At 43.7% G+C, this 17,636-nt stretch overlaps 1 protein-coding gene across 2 annotated transcripts in view; it reads left to right on the top strand.

Moving 5' to 3' along the window:
* NCK2 (NCK adaptor protein 2) overlaps window positions 1–17,636 on the top strand; it is a 176,197-nt gene that overhangs the window by 37,125 nt on the left and 121,436 nt on the right. The window contains exon 1 of one of the 2 annotated variants that reach the window (XM_023552618.2): window positions 1–17,073. This exon is cut by the window's left edge and continues 23,877 nt beyond it. The exons of the other annotated variant lie outside the window; for it this stretch is intronic. The gene's annotated coding sequence lies outside the window, so the exon portion shown is untranslated. The remainder of the gene's footprint in view (window positions 17,074–17,636) is intronic. 2 annotated transcript variants of the gene reach the window in all.

Consider the following 17,636-nt stretch of genomic DNA (forward strand, 5'->3'; position numbering starts at 1 on the left):
AGCTGATCACCCACCTTCCCCGAGGAGATGGTGTCTTGTAAGAACATGCCTGTCCTCATTATAACCATGCAGATGGGGAAGGAGAAAAAGACAGCTGATATTAGAGATGGGGAAACGATAGAACCTGGGCACCCACCTGTTATGATTTACTAGAGCAGACTTTCATAAAGTAATGTAGGTGATATGGATTGAATTGTATCCCCCAAAATGTGTTGGAATCCTAACCCTTGTACCTGTGGATGTAACCCCATTTGGGAACAGAGTTTTCTTGGTTGTGTTGATAAGGCCTTATTAGTGTAGAGTATGTCTTAAACCTAATATTTATGAAATACAGAAGAGCGGATTAGTCACAGAAGGAAGCAACCATGAATGGGGTAGTGATAGATGCAATGTGGACATCTTTAAGGAACCCCGAGAAGAATACTAGAGAAGCTGAGACAAGGATTTTACCACTGAACAGACAGCCTTCCCCTAAGAGCTAGTGCCCTGAATTCAGACTTCTTGCCCCCTGAACTGTGAGAAAATACATTTTTGTTCTTCAGAGCCACCCACTCGTGGAAGGAAAAACACTAAACAGACAATAGATAAGTGGTAACTTTGGTGAAGGGTAAGGCAGTATACAATACTGGCGAAGCCAGCACGACTTGTCCAAGGTAAGTCCCATGGACACATCCAGACTCCCTGAGTGACCAAATTACTGGGCTGAGGGATGTGGGAACCATGGTCTTGGGGAATATCTAGCTCAATTGGCATAACATAGTTTTATGAGGAAAATGTTCTACATTCTACTTTGGTGAGTAGTGTCTGGGGTTTCAAAAGCTTATGAATGGCCACCTAAGATACTCCACTGGTCTCACCCCATCTGGAGCAAGGGAGAATAATGAAACCAGAGACAAAAGGGAAAGATTACTCTAAATGACTGATGGATCGCAAGTGCTATAATCTCCACCAGACTGAGTCCAGCACAACTGGATGGTGCCCGGCTACCACCACCAAGTACTCTGACAGGGATTGCAGTAGAGGGTCCCAGACAGAGCTGGAGAAATATGTAGAACAAAATTCTAAGTCACACACACACACACACACACACACACAGACCAGACTTACTGGTCTGACTGGAGAAACCCAGAGAGTATGGCCCCCAGACACCCTTTGAGCTCAGTAAGGAAGTCAGTCCTGAGGTTTACCCTTCAGCCAAAGATTAGACAGGCCCATAAAACAAAACAAGACTAAATGAATACACCAGCCCAGGGGCAGGGACGAGAAGGCAGGAGGCAACAGGAAAGCTGGTAATAGGGAGTCCAAGGCAGAGAAGGACAGAGTGTTGACATGTTGTGGGGTTGGCAGCGAATGTCACAAACAATATGTGTACAAATTTCTGTAATGAGAAGCTAGTTCTGTAAACCTTCATCTAAAGTACAATTAAAAAAAGAAAAGAAAAAAAAAAGTAAATTTAGGAAAAAAGGGAAAAGGCAAATTGTTTTTAAACAAATAGAAAAAATTAATAAGGGAAATACAAAATTAAAGTTACACTGAAATACTATTTTATAGTCTTATCATATTGGCAAAAATCAAACATTTGACAACATATTTTGTTGGCAAGTTTGTAGGGAAAAGGTACTCTCGTACGTTGCTGATGGGGAAATATAAAATAGTAGAACTCCTATGAAGGGGAATTTGCCAACATTTAGCCAGAAAACGCTGTCACTTACGTTTTGATCCAGCAATTCCACTTTTAGGAATCCATCCCACAGATAAAGAGCAAAATTATAATTATAATTAGACATATGCACTAGGCTATTGATTATAGTACCATCTGTAATGTGAAAGAGTATTCTAAAACTGAGGTGCTTAACATAACTAAAACGGCTAACACAGTCTGAATTGGACTCCATTTTGTCCTAGGCCCCAGCTTTTTAGAGTATGTGACCCATGACTACACTTTTGACCCAGATAACTTGTTTTGCAACATTTTGAGGTGGCGCACCCAAAATGCTGCGGGAAATGGAAGGAACTAGCTCTGGAATGCAGGAAACTGTGGCTAAGGTTGAGTTACCCAGCAAATAGAAATTCTTGATAAATGAGTCTTAGAGATCATGTTGAATGTCAGCCAATCAAGTGTACCCCTGTAACTCTTTTCCCACCCTGTACAACGTTGTGATAAAAGACGCGTTCATGCCTCTCCTTCAGGATGCCATTTTGAACTTTCATTTTTGTGCTTCCCAATTTGCAAATCTTTGAATAAAAGTCTTATTCTACAGGAAAAAAAAAAAAAAAAGCCCACCCATTTGCGATATTTCTGTTACAGCAGCATTAAGAGACTAAGACAGAAGGCATGCTGGAGACACGCCAGCTTACAATGTATCATTAACTGGAGTTCCTATTTTCTGTGCATTTGTGCCTGGACTGAAGGAGATAATACCTTTGTAAATGCAGTGGCTTTGTGTATAAACTGGAATAATGGTTGTTTAAAAAAAGAGCTTTAGTAATATTCTTGAAGAATATATCCTTTTAAACTCAGCCACTCAAACTTTTGTGAATATTGAAACATATAATTGAGAGTAATTTTATTAAATTGATTATTATAATGCGTTTAGTGGAATCACTCGTGAAGAAAACGTAAGAGACAAAAACTCAGGGCTTTTAATCTTTTATATTAATTTAATTAAAGAGAACACTTTAAGTTGATGACCATTTAATTGTTATATAGACCTGGTAGTGCAAGGGGTTTGCCATCAGCTGCTAACCTAAAGGTTGGGGATTTGAACCCATGCAGCCACTCCAGTGCCTGTCGAACTGCTTCCTTAAAAATTCCAAGAAAACCTTATGGAGCAGTTCTACTCTGTAACATATGGGGTCACCATTAGTCAGAATCAACTTGATGAGAACTGGTTTGGTTTTTTGTTTTACAGAATATGACAGCGTTGCCGTTTACCCCTTATAAAGTGATAAACTACACCATTATAGCTAACTTGGTTTCCTAGAGCAGAATGTAGCCAGCGGGAATAGAGACTCTTTCGAAGACTACACCTGTTGTATAACTCGCCTTTGTGGTGGACACATGAAAGAGCGAGCTTGTTTCCCCACCCATTGAATGTGACACAGGTAGAGGAAGGCACATACGTAATGGTAATTTTAGTTTGTTTATAACGCAGCTTTTGAACTGGTCCGCTTTGCTAGTCCGTAGTTTAAAACACAATGAGTAGCAGAAAACTTGTTTTGTGGGATTCGTATGTTCTGTATCATAGGATTGATTTTCTTAGTTCTGTGAAGGGGGGACTGACATGAGAAAAACAGCATGAGGAATATCCCAGCCTACGTGAGCTTCTGTGTGGTCAGACTCCCTTTGCCCTCTTTTAGGGAACGTGATACACACGTCCACGTACCTTACCACTGAATGAATTATTTGGATGTTATGTGTTGTTACCCCTTCATTATTTAATCCATTTCTACTCTTCATAAACCACCCCATCTCCCATTTAGTTGGTTTTCCCTTTCTCCTTTTTATACGTGATTATTTTAACTAAGCATATTTTGGATGTACTAGGCGAAGTGCTAAGAAATAAGGCACATGTGCTTAATAAATTTCTGATTGCAAGATTAATCAAATAATAAATATTTATTGTAGAGCATTTAGGAGGTTTTTATAGTAAAATTTTCAGTGTTAGAGCCTTAGCTGTACATCAGCCAGATTAAGCTGGGTTCTAGTGTCATGAATATTTAGATGTCTGTAACCATATGTATTTCCATGATATGGTTTTCATATATGTAAATTTATTTAAAGGATACATGTGTGTACTCGAACACACACCCATTCTTACTTCTATTTTGGTATCTGGGTTAAAATTCTAGTGTTTATCCTCAAATCCTGCTGCTTCCTCATGCCCTGCACCATGTCCAAATGGGTGTGGAATAAGGTAACCATATTATTACCTACATGGGACACCTTGGAGAGAGAAAGGGGGTGCTGTTGATATTTTTGTAGAGAGAGGAGTCATAAGCCAGGGCAGATGGTCACTCAGCCTCAGATGACTGACCTTTTCTCATTGCCCTTTCTCATGTACCCATGGTCTTTGTGTCTTCTTCCAGACTTTTCTCCCTCCCCTCTACCTCTTTGTTACTGCGGTCGGTATTTCTAATATATAGATCTGATTGTTTATGTCTCTGCTTCTAAACCTTTACTCCCCCGTTTCCTGCAGGAAAAAAACCCAGAATCCTAAGTGTTATTAAAAGACCCTAAAAATTTGCCTCATCTTCCACCGTTTGGCACTTCTAAACTTCATTATAAGTATGATCACACTGCTCATTTCCAACGTGACCATGTGTTTTCACACCTTCATGCCTTTGCATGCGCTGTTCTGATGGCTGGACTGCCCACCCCCCACTGCAACCACTCTTAATCTCCTTCCTGTGTTCCGGACTTGACTAAACTGGTACCTCTCCTTGGAAGCCTTCCTGGATTCCCCTGGCTAGAACTAGTTACTCCTTCCTTGGTCTTGTCCTTGTTCATGTACCAGAAACCAAACCAAAACCCTTTGCCATCAAGTCGATTCTGATTCATAGCAACCCTATAGGACAAAGTAGAGCTGCCTCATAGGATTGCCAAGGAGTAGCTGCTGACCCTTTGGTTAGCAGCCGTATCACTTAACCACTGCTCTACCAGGGCCCCAGTTCGGGTACACCCTTCTCTTAATACTTGCGTACTTAATCCTGGGAGACAGTATAGCATGGCAGTAATGAGCTGGTGCCCAGGCATGAATCATGGCCTTCCACTTGTCACTGTGTGACTTTGGGCTGGCAAGGCTCTTTGTGCCTCAGCTTTCTCATCTGAAAAGTGGGAACAATAATGGTACTTATAGGATGGTTGTAAGGTTTATGAGAACAATGTGTGAAAAGTGCAGAGCCTGTTTGGCAAACGATAACCCTGTGGTAAATGTTGCCTGTGGTTAGTGTTAACTTTCACCTCGATGTAGTGTGATAATTTGTATATGTGTTTCTACAACTGGAATATGGCTTATTTTTAATTTTATAAACCAGCTGTGGTTACGAGGTTTATAAAAGATAATTAGCAAGGCAAAAAACATCCAGCATATGAAGATTGCAGGTGGTAATGCTAGACGGAGTGTGTGGAGAGGCTTTTGGGTTTCTACCAGAGTTGGAGCCTGGAGCTAGATTGTCCCTCATCCACCCTCCTCCCCCATTACCGATTTTGAATAGTTTGGGTAGGCAGGTTAACCCTTCAGGTCTGGCTGTTGGCTGGCAGGGTGGATAGGCCTGGGAGCTGGTGATGGATTTCCTTCTGCAGTGGGTGTTGAGGTGGCCGGTTCACCAAGCAGATCCTGCTCATGGCCTCCCACAGACTGGAGGGGGACTGCCCAGGAGCCACTGTTGCGTCTTCTCTCTGCCGTCAGAATCGTCTAAAACTAGTTCCACTTTCTCCACCATAGGTGATAGTTTGGCTAATGGCCCTTGGAGGACGTGGGAAGAAAGGTGTCATATACCGAACGTTCTTTTCTTAACGATTGAAGTTAATTTAAATTCTACGCAAAATCTTAGTTGAGGAACGCTGGCTACGTAAAACGTTGTATGCCCATCATCCCACTCTTCAATTCCATTAATCGTCCTGTAGATTTTACCAGAGAAGAGGCTTTCTCTAGCTTCCTTTCTCTGTGTATGGGTTTGGTATTAGTACTTTTTCTTCTTACTTCTTTATAATAATTTTGTTTTCATGGCCAGTTTAGGTTAATTCATACAGTGTCAAATGGTAGATGGAGAGGAGATAGAAATTGTTGCACAGGTTGGTCATGCTTATTTTGAGGACTGGCAGTTACAAAGCATATGCCTCCTAGAACCGGCTTTAAATTATTTGTAGTAACATTATCAGAAACCCTGATGGCATAGTGGTTAAGAGTTCGACTGCTAACCAAAAGGTCGGTAGGTGGGATCCACCAGGTGCTCCTTGGAAACCCTATGGGGCAGTTCTACTCTGTCTTATAGGGTTACTGGGAGTTGGAATCCACTCAGCGGCAACTGAGGAATCTGTTATCTCTGACATTCCTTATGAGCAGTTGCTTTCTGGGGGCATAAAAAACCAAACCAAACTCATTGCTGTCAAGTCAATTCCAACTCATAGTGACCCTATAGGACAGAGTAGAATTGCCCTGTAGGGCTTCCAAGGAGCAGTTGGTGAATTCGAACTGCTGACCTTTTGATTAGTGGTCCAGCTCTTAACCACGATGCCACCAGGGTTCCAGTGGGCATAAGAGACAGTTGTTATTCCCAGTTATTCCTTCACCAGCTTGGTGAAGGTAATAGCTACACCTTTATTTCAGGTGTACTAACAAGTCCATTTGCCTCAGAATCAGTCAGTAAAGGATGACTTCCTTTATTTAACTGACATGCATCAGGTGCCAGGCCCTGTTTTGGGCACCTGGGATATAATTGTAGAGCAAGATCAGTGGGGACACCTGCCTTCTTGGAACGTGTAAGCCCCTAGAGTTACAGAGGGGCAGAGTCCTAAAAGACGGTTGTGAAGCTTTCTGGAGTTCTACTTTGCTTTCTGTTTAAGCTGCTGAAGCAGAGTGAACCCCTGCTTTAGCTGCTGCTGAATCAGTCACCAAAACAGTCAGCAAGCCTTAAGCTGTGTTTTCTGTAAAATGATGTGGTGATTTAAAGTGGAAAATAATGACAATAAAAATGCTCGCAGTGATGTTTGGAGGTGGAAGGATCTGCTTGTAATCTACCCCAAGCTTGGTGATTTCCCGTTCCCCTCCTCACTTGGTGATGGTTATGAGAGAAGAGCCTTCCGTTGCTTGCCTTCGTGGGTGTATGTGTTTCATTTGAACATGCAGATTATCCCAAATCCGGAAAGATGAATGGCATTTCCCAGGGACTCAAGCTGGCAGAGTCAGCCCCCAGTGCGTGTAGAATGTGCTCAGGAATGCGGACGGTCGTTTCAGGGATTAACTAACTGGCCGAGGACTGCCGTAGATTCTTTGGAAACTAAAGTTGAGGTTTGCACTTTGAAGGAACATTTTCTTACAGCTTAATATACCAGCCATGTGCGAGGTACTGTCCTAGCCACGGAGGGCGAGGGTGGAGGCGAGATGGTGATAAAAGATCTATATCATCCTGGCACATGGTCCTCCCTGCTGAGGTCCCCTCTCCCTTCAGATGGACAGCAATAGCTTGGGTGGTGAAGGGACAGAATTTAGCATTGTGGATAAAAATACTGTTGGTTGCTCTTTGCTGCAATATTCCCTAATGACAGTTTAGGACCTTATTAGGATGTGGAACGTGTACTTTGTTGTCATTGTTAGCTGAGGTCACCTTGCCCTGATTCATGGCGACCCCACGCACAATGGAAGGAGACACTTGTGTGGTCCTGTGCCATCCCCATAATCTGTTGCAGGTTAGATTGTTGTAATCCATAGGGTTTTTCCTGGCTGATTTTCCAGAGCAGATCACCAGGCCTTTCTCCCCAGTCCTGCTTAGTCTGGAAGTGCCGCTAAAAACCTGTTCAGCATATTAGCAATACCCAAGCCCCCACTGACAAGAGGGGTGGCGGCTGCACATGAGGGACATTGGCCAGGAATCAAACCCGGGCCTCCCATATGGAAGACGAGAGTTCTACCACTGAACCACCATTGCTCCCTGAGTTTGCCTTAAACAAACAAAAAAAAATCTGCTCAAACCTGTTGCCGTTGAGTCGATTCTGACTCATAGCGACGCTATAGCACAGAGTAGAACTGCCTCAGAGAGTTTCCAAGAAATGCCTAATGGATTCAAACTGCCGAGCTTTTGGTTAGCAGCCGGAGCTCTTAATCATTATGCCAGCAGGGTTTCTGAGTTTGCCTTAAAAAATACCTTAGCCCCTGGTAATTTCTGATGAATGCTTTGTAATTTGAAAAGTCTTACGCGTGTTACGTGCTTTATGCTTGTTATATGTATTAAATTTTGTATGTTAGTAATTGTCGATGCTGGTAATGTTACTGTCACTTTGTCAGTGTTTGATAGTTGGATTTAAAAAAAAAATGTTTTATTTAGGATAGTTTTAGATTTACAGAGAAGTTACAAAGATGGCACAGAGAGTTCCCACATACACCCCCTCCCAGGTTTCTGTACTGTCAGCCCCTGACATTGCCGGGGTACATTTGTCACAGCTAAGAGACTAACAATGTTTGGATTTGAACACATGCTCACTGGAGGTGACTGTCTATTGACGTTCCCCTATTAAAGCTTCTTAATTTTATGTAAGTGATTAAGTCATTTCTTTTCAGATATCCTCAGAGCATTCTAAGTACCAAAGAACATTATTTTGTGGCCATCAAGTGTAGTTGTTATTATGATATATGTTTCTTACCCCAGAGAAGTAGAATTCCTTGTCTGATCATGGGTGTTTCGATTCTTTGTTCGTACCCTGAAAGTAGAGGCTTTTTCATGCTTCATGTATGACCATGCAGCCATTTGAAAAGCTCTCAAATTGTTAAACAGGGTTCCAGAGAAATTTATCAATTCTTCATCCCTTGTTTGGCTTCTTGATGCATTTAGGATCCTTTTATAAAAGCTGCTGGACTGTAGAGGGTGTTGACAATTCCCATAGGAGCCTTTGGGAAGGATGGTTACAGATTTGCCTTGGGAAGTGGTCCCTGCATTGCAAGGGATGAATCCAGTGTGCTCTGGTTGTAATAGGTGCAGAAGAGAGGTGAAAACAGACACTGCTCTTTAAATCCCCCCAGTGGTCCTCTCAGCTTTTCTTCAGCTTACCTGTTAGATGCTGAGAGATTTCTACGATGGGCTTTTAAAACTGCTTTTAAAAAACAAACAAAAACCCAAACCTGTTGCCGTCGATTCCGACTCACAGTGACTCTATAGGACAGAGTCGAACTGCCCGATAGAAGGGAGTGGCTGGTAGATTCGAACTGCTGTCCTTTTCCTTAGCAGCCAAGCTCTTAACCAGGTGCCTCCAGGGCTCCAGAACTGCTCTATGACAGATAAATTAGAAAGAGGCCATCACTATGCTGAACCCCTTTAGGTGGAAAGTAGTGTTGTTTAAGACTAGCCTCATCTGTTAGAAGAAAAAACTATTCAGCAAATTCACAAATCTGTTGTAAAGTTGGTTTAGATAAATTCTTGTTCTGTGAATAGAAATATCTCAGGTATTAAAAGACAGCTGTGATATGTTTCTAAGTTCATATGTATTCCTTGACTTGTGGCCTTCAGTCGTGCCTCCTCTTAGACTAATCACCGCGTTGGTTGAGAAGGCTTATGTAGAGCTCGGCCATAAACCGTGGATCCTACCATATTAGCCTCATTTGGTCTTTAACAACTAGTAGAGATAAATGTCTTCACTATCATGGATTTCTAGAATGTGTGAAAAGAACTGAAAACATGCTTGTTACTTACAGTTTTAAAAACAATTTTAGATATATACTGGTACATTGAAAATGGTTGGAAATCTAAGTCTTAGTCTTAGGAAAGTGCGGCTTTTTTTTTTTTAAAGCTTAAATCTTTTCTCAAACTTACTAAGTGATGTCAGAACTTCTAGCCGCTGAGGCCTGTATCACAGGGAAAATTTATGAGCTAAAAGGAGCCTTGGGGATCATTTAGTGGGTTGATTCTTTTTTCATTTTTAATTAGCATGTGTTCCTTTTTAATTGCAAAAATGATGCAGGCCTGCAAGTACCACAGCCTCTACCAGACTGAGGACAGCACAGGTAGATGGTGCCAGCTACCACCACTGTCTGCTCTGACAAGGATCACAATAGAGAGTCCTGGACAGAGCTGGAGAAAAATGTAGAACAAAATTCTAACTCACAAAAAAACACCAGACTTACTGGGGTGACAGAGACTGGAGAAAACCCGAGAGTATGGCCCCGGACACCCTTTTAACTCAGCACTTGAAGCCACTCCTGAGGTTCACCCTTCTGCCAAAGACTAGACAGGCCCATAAAACAAAATGCAACCAAAGGGGCACACCAGCCCTGGGGCAAGGACTGGAAGGCAGAAGGGAACAGGAAAGTTGGATTACTGGAAATGGGGAACCGAAGGTCAAGAAGGGGAGAGTGTTGACAAGTCAGAACAATAATGTATATTGTTTAATGAGCTATTAATTTGCCCTGTAAACCATCAACTAAAGTACAATAAAAAAAAATTAAAAAATCATGCAGGTCCAATGCACGTGGGCCGACTTGCCCATCATCTTCATCGCTAAGCTGGGCATTCACTCCTGTTTACCTGAGTCTTCATTCTGCTCCCACTCCTGCCTTGCTTTATTTCCTCCTAGATCAACCTGGTGGCGTAGTGGTTAAGTGCTACGGCTGCTAACCAAAGGGTCAGCAGTTTGAATCCACCAGGTGCTCCTTGGAAACTTTATGGGGCAGTTCTGCTCTGTCTTATGGGGTCATTATGAGTCGGAATCGACTTGATTGCACTGGGTTTTTTTTTGGGTACTGGGTACATCAACCTGCCTGCTGCTTCTCGCCTCTTCCACCTCTGGACCCTGCCCAGCCTCCTAACTCACTCACCCCGCCCCGTCTTCTCTCCCTGATGCCCTTCCCTAGTTCTGTAGCTGCGGTGAATCTCGAAGTACTAGAAAGAGCAATGGCTTTAGAGCCTGGAGGCTGTGCCACCCACCCCTCTGTACCACGTGTGCCATCTTTGCAGGTCGCTTCCCTCTCCGCGCTTCCGTCTGTGCACCAGTGTACCATGGGGATTAAGAGAGGTGATTGAGTATTTGTCTACACAAGCCCTTGTCGTTCTTGGCTCACAGTAGAGGCCCCTTTTCTCTCAGCCACTCTGATGCTGGTTTCTGGCCTTGAGGGCATGCACACAGAGTAGCGCTGTAGTTTGCCTTTTTGCCCGAGACCGGTCAGAGTTTGGCTTTTGCATGTGCTTGTAGGGATGGGGCAAAATTATGGCTTCTCTTGACCCTTTCAGTTTGTTGAGGCTGAGTCCATAAAATGTACTGGGGATTATCTACTTATGTGGACCCTTAAATAACAGTAACAGTAATGGTGATGATAATGAAGGTGGTGTTGACCTTACAGTGTATAAGCACTTCATGTGCCTTATCTCCTTTAATTTTCGTGACAGCCTTCTGAGACATCTTGCCACTTAACCAGTGACACATAGGTGGCCAATGGAGAAATACTGGTTTGTCTTACTTGAGTCCTCTGCTCTTAAAATCAACAATGTTCTCACAAAAAATGTGAGATGGGAGTTTTATTAAGAATTGTTATTAAAGAACAATGAGGCCAACAAAGTGTGTTTGACATGTAGAGCTTGACCTTTCCCCAGGCCTGGGTGCAGGCTGGCCTGCCCTCGCTCACGCTGCTTGTGCAGGAGCGGCAGCTACTGCGTCTGTCACAGGTGTAGTTGGGGACCAGGCCTGAAGAGGAAGAGGTGCTGAGAAGGCGGGGAGGAAGCGTGAACAACACTGCTTTGAATGTCTGTGGGAAAGGCTGTTTTTGAGAATGTTTTGTTCTTCAGAAGATACATAGGCCATTTAAGGGAAGTCCTGTAACCAGCCCCAGCTGGGGTCTCCCAAGGAGAGGCAAGAGAGCACCCTGCCCTTCTCTGTCCTTTGTGTTTTTGCTTCTGAGCATGTAGCGTGCTTGGTACGTGTCTTCTCTGTATGATCCCTTTGTAGCTCGACAGCTACGCTCTAGAGACACTCAGCTGCCAGCATTAGGGGACCAGTAAGTACTGTATGACATCACTGTGTGACATTGGCCAGGAAGAGAGATCCTTCAAAAAATGTAGAAGGAGGGAGGGCTGAGTCAGTGCAGGATTCTTGTGAACAGTGAGCCTGAGTTGAGCCTTGATGGTTAGGGAGGATTCAGGGTGGAGGACTTAGAAGCAAAAGTGGGTGAGCAGGAGAGGAACAGTAGATTTGGGTAGAGGGAGTAGATGGGGGCACCCTAAGCACACGAGGCCTCAAGGACTTGATTTGGGAAATGAGTGACCTGGATGAGGACTAAGAGCTCAGGTGGTTAAGGGTGAGGGTGCTAAAACCAGACCACTGGGGCGCTTCTCCAGTTCCAGTGTTTATCATTGATCACCTTGGTTTCCCCATCAGGAAAACGGGTCCATGACTGATGAGATAGATCCTTTACACATAAAGCCCTTGGAGCAGTGCCTGGCATACACTGAGCAGGCGAAGGTTGGCTGCTGTTCTGATTTGGAGACCCGGGTTCAGCTGAAAGGTTTTTATAAATGAGGTTGAGAACAGAAACAAGGGGAAAAAGCATGAAATATCCAAAAATATCTTGAAAAAAAATTAATATCATAGACCTAATGATATATTGTATAGGGTTGCCTGAGGGGGGAAAAAAGTTTTCAGTGGACTTATATTCTATCTTGGGAGATGGGAAGAATGGGGGCATGATTTGCAGAGTCCCCTGTATTAATTTACTTCTGGTTAAATGTTACTACTAACTGTTCTAAAGTAGATTTGAGTTGCCTTTGATATAATTGAAGGTAAAAGTCGGAGCTAGTCAGTAAATTGGGCCCCTGTTGGGTTGGGTTGTTCTGGAATACTGCCATGTAGCGCATATGCCATAAGTGTGCTTTTTTATTTAGGGGTAAAAGGAGCTTGGTGAAAAGTTGACTGTCTGAGCTAGCCTTGGCCGTTCCACAGTCAGCTTGCTTGTTGTAAACTTTCTACGCTGAAGCCCCACGTTCCTAATTTGTAGTCGTTCCCATAGCGAGCAGAATCCTAGGGAGGCAGTAGAATAATGGCATATTTTTCCACCTTGGTTCTGACGAGGATTGTAAAATGTATTGGCATGAAGAAACTCAATAAATATTCTGAACAGTTGTCTTACCTAAATACGTTCTGATTACTCTTGTCTCTAGTACAAGGTTAAAACTGAAAACCTCAACTCTTTCGAAGAATGGAACAGCAAGGTAACCTGTTACTCAGGCCAACGCTGTGGTTTCACGCAGAGGTGATTCAGAGCTGGTAACAAGGATTGTCTTTCCCAGAAAGTGGGAGTCGTCACTTCTCTTCTTTTATACTACTGCCTTGTAACAATCAAAAAATTGGACATGTTTGGGATTTCCGGGACAAAATAAATACGTCTTTCTTTGCAGAAGATAGAGTGTAATTTCCTTTCTGGGTTACCTAATAATTATCTAGAATTCTCTGCTTCCATGTGGGAGACCCAGGTTTGACTGCTGGCCGGTACACAGCCACGACCTGTCTGTCAGTGATGGCTTGCGTGTTACTCGGATGCTGAATGAGTTTTAGACTAAGACTATGAAGAAAGACCTGGCTCTCAATCTGTTTCTGAAAGTCAGTCAAGTGAAAACCGTCTGGGTCACAATAGTTTAATCTGCAGCAGAACAAGGGGATTGAACAGGACCAGGCAGTGTTTCACCCCATCGTGTAGGGGATTGTCATGAGTTGGGAGCCCACTGGCCAGCCAGGTATTTATAAATGCTTTACATAAAGTATTCTCCTTTAATTTAGTGGATGCTGTGTTGTCATTTTGTTGTTGTTAGGTGTTGTTGAGTTGGTTCCGACTCATAGCAACCCTGTGTACAACAGGACAAAACACTGCCCGGTCCTGTGCCACTCTCACAATCATTGCTGTGCTGAGCCCGTTGTTGCAGCCACCGTGTCAGTCCACCTCGTCAAGGGTCTTCCTCTCTTTCACTGACCTTGCCCTTTACCATGCATGATGTGCTTCTCTAGAGACTAGTCGATCCTGATACCATGTTCAAAGTATGTGAGATGAAGTCCCGCCATCCTTGCCTATAAAGAGCATTACAGATATGTTCGTTCTCCTGGCAGTCCACGGTGTGTTCAGTATTCTTTGCCAACACCGTAATTCAAAGGCGTCACTGGACACTGAAGCAACATCAAAATTGTGAGCAAAGGGTGAGAAAAATTTTATACCCCACGGGGGCAACATGTCTCCCTGCTTTGTGCCAGTTACTGCTCCATGTTACAGGCCCTAAGGGTAGGGATGGTGCAGGTGAGTAACGACTACAATGGCCTGCTCCCGCCTCCCATTTCCTCTCCCACCACTTACTGCATGGCCCCCGGTGTTCTCTTGGTATTTTCTATTCAGTATTCCTACTATATATAGAGTAAGAACTTATATATATGTACACACACACGTGTATATATGTTGTATCATAAAATACTGCTTGCATAGGATACACAGGTAAAGTTAGGAATACATGAATGCAGTTAGACAGTTTACCAATTCAAAATGCTTTGAAGTAGCAGTTGTTTGTCGTGTCCCTGGGAGTCGGAAGTGGCCGTGGTGTCTGTGTCAGAGTGGAAAAAAAGCCAGAGAACAATACACGCCTTCTCATCCAGGAGCCTTGTTGGAAGGTTCTCTCTGGAGACATCAGACATGTATTTTGCCTCCGGACACAGGAAAAGATGATTATGTTGTCATGTAGAGAGACAGCGTGAATGTAATTCCTGGTACTAAAAAAGATCAGATTAAAACGGAGTTAAAAGTCACTTTACCAAAATACAGCTGTCTTAGTCATCTAGAGCTGCTATAATAGACATACCACAAGTGGATGGATTTAACAAAGAGAAATTTATTCTCTCACAGTTTAGGAGGCTAGAAGTCTGAATTCAGGATGCCAGCTCCAGGGCAAAGCTTTCTTTTGGCTCTGGGGGATGGTGCTTGTCATCAGTTTTCTCCTGGTCTAGGAGCTTCTTGGTACAGAGAACCTGGGTCCAAAGGACATACTATTCTTCCGACTCTTGTCCCCATGTCTCTCTGCTCGCTTCTCTCTTTTATATTTCAAAAGTGATCGGCTTAAGACACATCTAATCTTGTAGATTGAGTCCTGCCTTATTAATGTAACTGCCACAAATCTCACCTCATCAACTCCATAGGGATAGGATTTAGAAAACATAAGAAAAGCACATTAGATGACAAAATGATGGACAATCACAATATTGGGAATCATGGCCTAGCCAAGTTGACGGATACTTTTGGGGAACACAATTCAATCCATGACAACAGCCAATTAAAAATCTTCTTGTAATGCTGCCTCCTGTAGTTCTTCTCACAACCTTAATGGTCACACAGACAGGTTTTCCTTTTACAGACAGAAGGGAAAACGTTAAATGTAAAAAAGCATAAGTCACGTGGAAGCCATATGATTTTATTTGCCCATTCCTTGATTTCAGTAATGGAGTACCCCCCTCGTCCCAGGCAGCACCTTGTGCCCAGTGGTGAGGTCGGTTTACCCAGTCGCTCTGTGGGACAGCCCAGTGCAGTGGGCTAGAGCAGGGAGTGTGATGTTTACCTTTGTGTTTTGTCAGTTAAAGCCCAGAAGAACTTTATCACACAAAAACGTCACTCTCCGGTTCAGCAGTATGTTGGGTGTAATATAAAAATATTGGGTATAGGATGTTTAATTCCAAGTAAGCATTGTGTCTATTTGTTCTTATCTGATACGCTAAGGAAAATAAGTACTTATAGCTGGTAGCTGTGAAATCCTTCTGGTCTAAACACTCCAGGGAGGCGGAAATGATTTAGCTGAGCCCTTTCATTTCTTTGTACTTACTCGCTTTGGGCTTATGTGTGTGCATGGATCCACTCTTTGCCCATTTGTTGACCTTCTTGTTTACCTTCTGCCTTATTTGCCTTATTCTCATGTCTCTTCCATTGTACATCTCTCTACCCATTCAACCATTCATCCATTCATCCAGGTGACATTTTTTTTATCATCAGTTCTGTTGAAGGCACCATGATAAAGTGTTGTATGTGGGATGGTAAATTTCACAGTCCCTGCAGCAAATACAAGGAAGAAAGAAATATGTGCACAAATGGCTTTGATACAAGATAAACAATATGAATTCTGAATATATGTAATAAGAACCCCCAAAAAACCAAACCCATTGGTGTTGAGTCAATTCCGATTCATAGCAACCCTATAGGACAGAGTAGAACTGCCCCATAGAGTTTCCAAAGAGCGCCTGGTAGATTCGAACTGCCACCCTTTTGGTTAGCAGCTATAGCTCTTAAGCACTATGCAACCAGGGTTTCCAGGTTTGATTTAGAAAACTAAATCTATGTAGAAGCGTGCCCTTTATATCTTGGCCCCCTCTTCCCTCCAGTCTCACCTCTCTAGGCCCTTGTGTTGTTCCCATTGTGTTCGTCCCCTTCCTATTTCCTGTGAGAGGCTTAAGGTTCAGAGGTGGGTTTGCTGTGCTCTGGGGCCAGCTACCTAGGTTGGAGTCCTGGCCCCAGCCCTTTAGCAGGTTACCTAACCTCTGCTCCTCCTTTCTAAAGTAAGGTGATAATGGTGGTCGGACTTAAAGGAGGTGGTATGTGTTAAGCCTCAGGGCTGGGCTTGAGAAACTCATGGAGCCCTGTAAACTTTGTTGTTGCTGTCGGGTGCTGTGGAGTAGCTTCTGACTCACAGTGACCCCGTGTGACGGAGTAGAACTGCCCCATAGGGTTTTCTTGACTGTAATCTTTATGGGGAGCCCCGGTGGCACAGTGGTTAAAGCACATGGCTGCAAACTGAAAGGTCCTCGGTTCAAACCCACCAGCTGCTCTGTGGGAGAAAGACATAGCAGTCTGCTTCTGTAAGGATTACAGCCTTGGAAGCCCTATGAGGCAATTCTACTGTGTCCTGTAGAGCTGCTATGGCAACGGGTTGGTTTGTTTGTTTTTTAATCTTTACGGAAGCAGAATGCCAGGGTGAGTGGGTTTGAACTGCAAGGGCCTAACCTTGCACCACCAGGGCTCCTTTAGTGAACTTTAGCGGCTGTCAGTTATTGTGGTTGTGTTCTCACCTTCTCTGCTCTTTGTTCCGTTTATTGCTTAGCACTTTCTTCTCAGTCCTGGCCTTGACCCCACTGCAGGCGACAGCCAGACAACCTGCCTGTTGTGTCTTCTGTCCTAACCGCTCACTTCCTCATCTCTACATCACAAATCTTTTTCTTTTCTAAAGCTGCTTTTCTCCCCCATACAGAAAAGAAGTCAGCTCGGCATAGTAGAACGTGCATGGACGCCCACATCTGCAGTGATCCTGGGCCACGTCCTGTCCTTTCTCACTATGAGCCTCACTGGATTCAGCACTGAGGTCAGAATCCATCAGGGAGACGTGGAGTGGGTGTGTGAGGAGGGCCTGGCTAGCCTTCCTCTCCCTGTCACCCCAGCTCCCCATGCAGGGTGTCCCTCTTTGGCCACAGTCCTTTATGCAAGGCAGCCGGGCCCTCCTCTCCTTCCTTCTGCTGGTATGATGGGAAGATTAAAGCCACTGCTCTTTTGTTTTAATATTGACCCATTCCCACATCGTTAAGATGAACTCAGACTCCTCGCGTAAGACTTTCGTAAGGAGAAGTCAATGCAGATTCCTCTCTGTTACAGATCCTGCACCTGCGGGGATGACTCAATGACTCAGGGGTTTCCTGCTGCTCTGCCTCCTGGCCCCGCCCCAGCCCCACATGCCATGACCAATTACAGATAATATTTGGGGCACGGTCCCTCATATATTGGACTCTACTTGTACCAGGATGCAAAAGTGGAGGTGTTAACCTTTGAAATAAGTTTCTAAATTCTGACGTTCCTTGCACTTTTTTACTTTTAAACCCATTGCCATCGAGTCAATTCTGACTCATAGCGACCCTACAGGACAGAGTAGAA

Source organism: Loxodonta africana, chromosome 15, assembly GCF_030014295.1.
Source record: "Loxodonta africana isolate mLoxAfr1 chromosome 15, mLoxAfr1.hap2, whole genome shotgun sequence".
NCBI classification, from domain to species: Eukaryota; Metazoa; Chordata; class Mammalia; order Proboscidea; family Elephantidae; genus Loxodonta; species Loxodonta africana.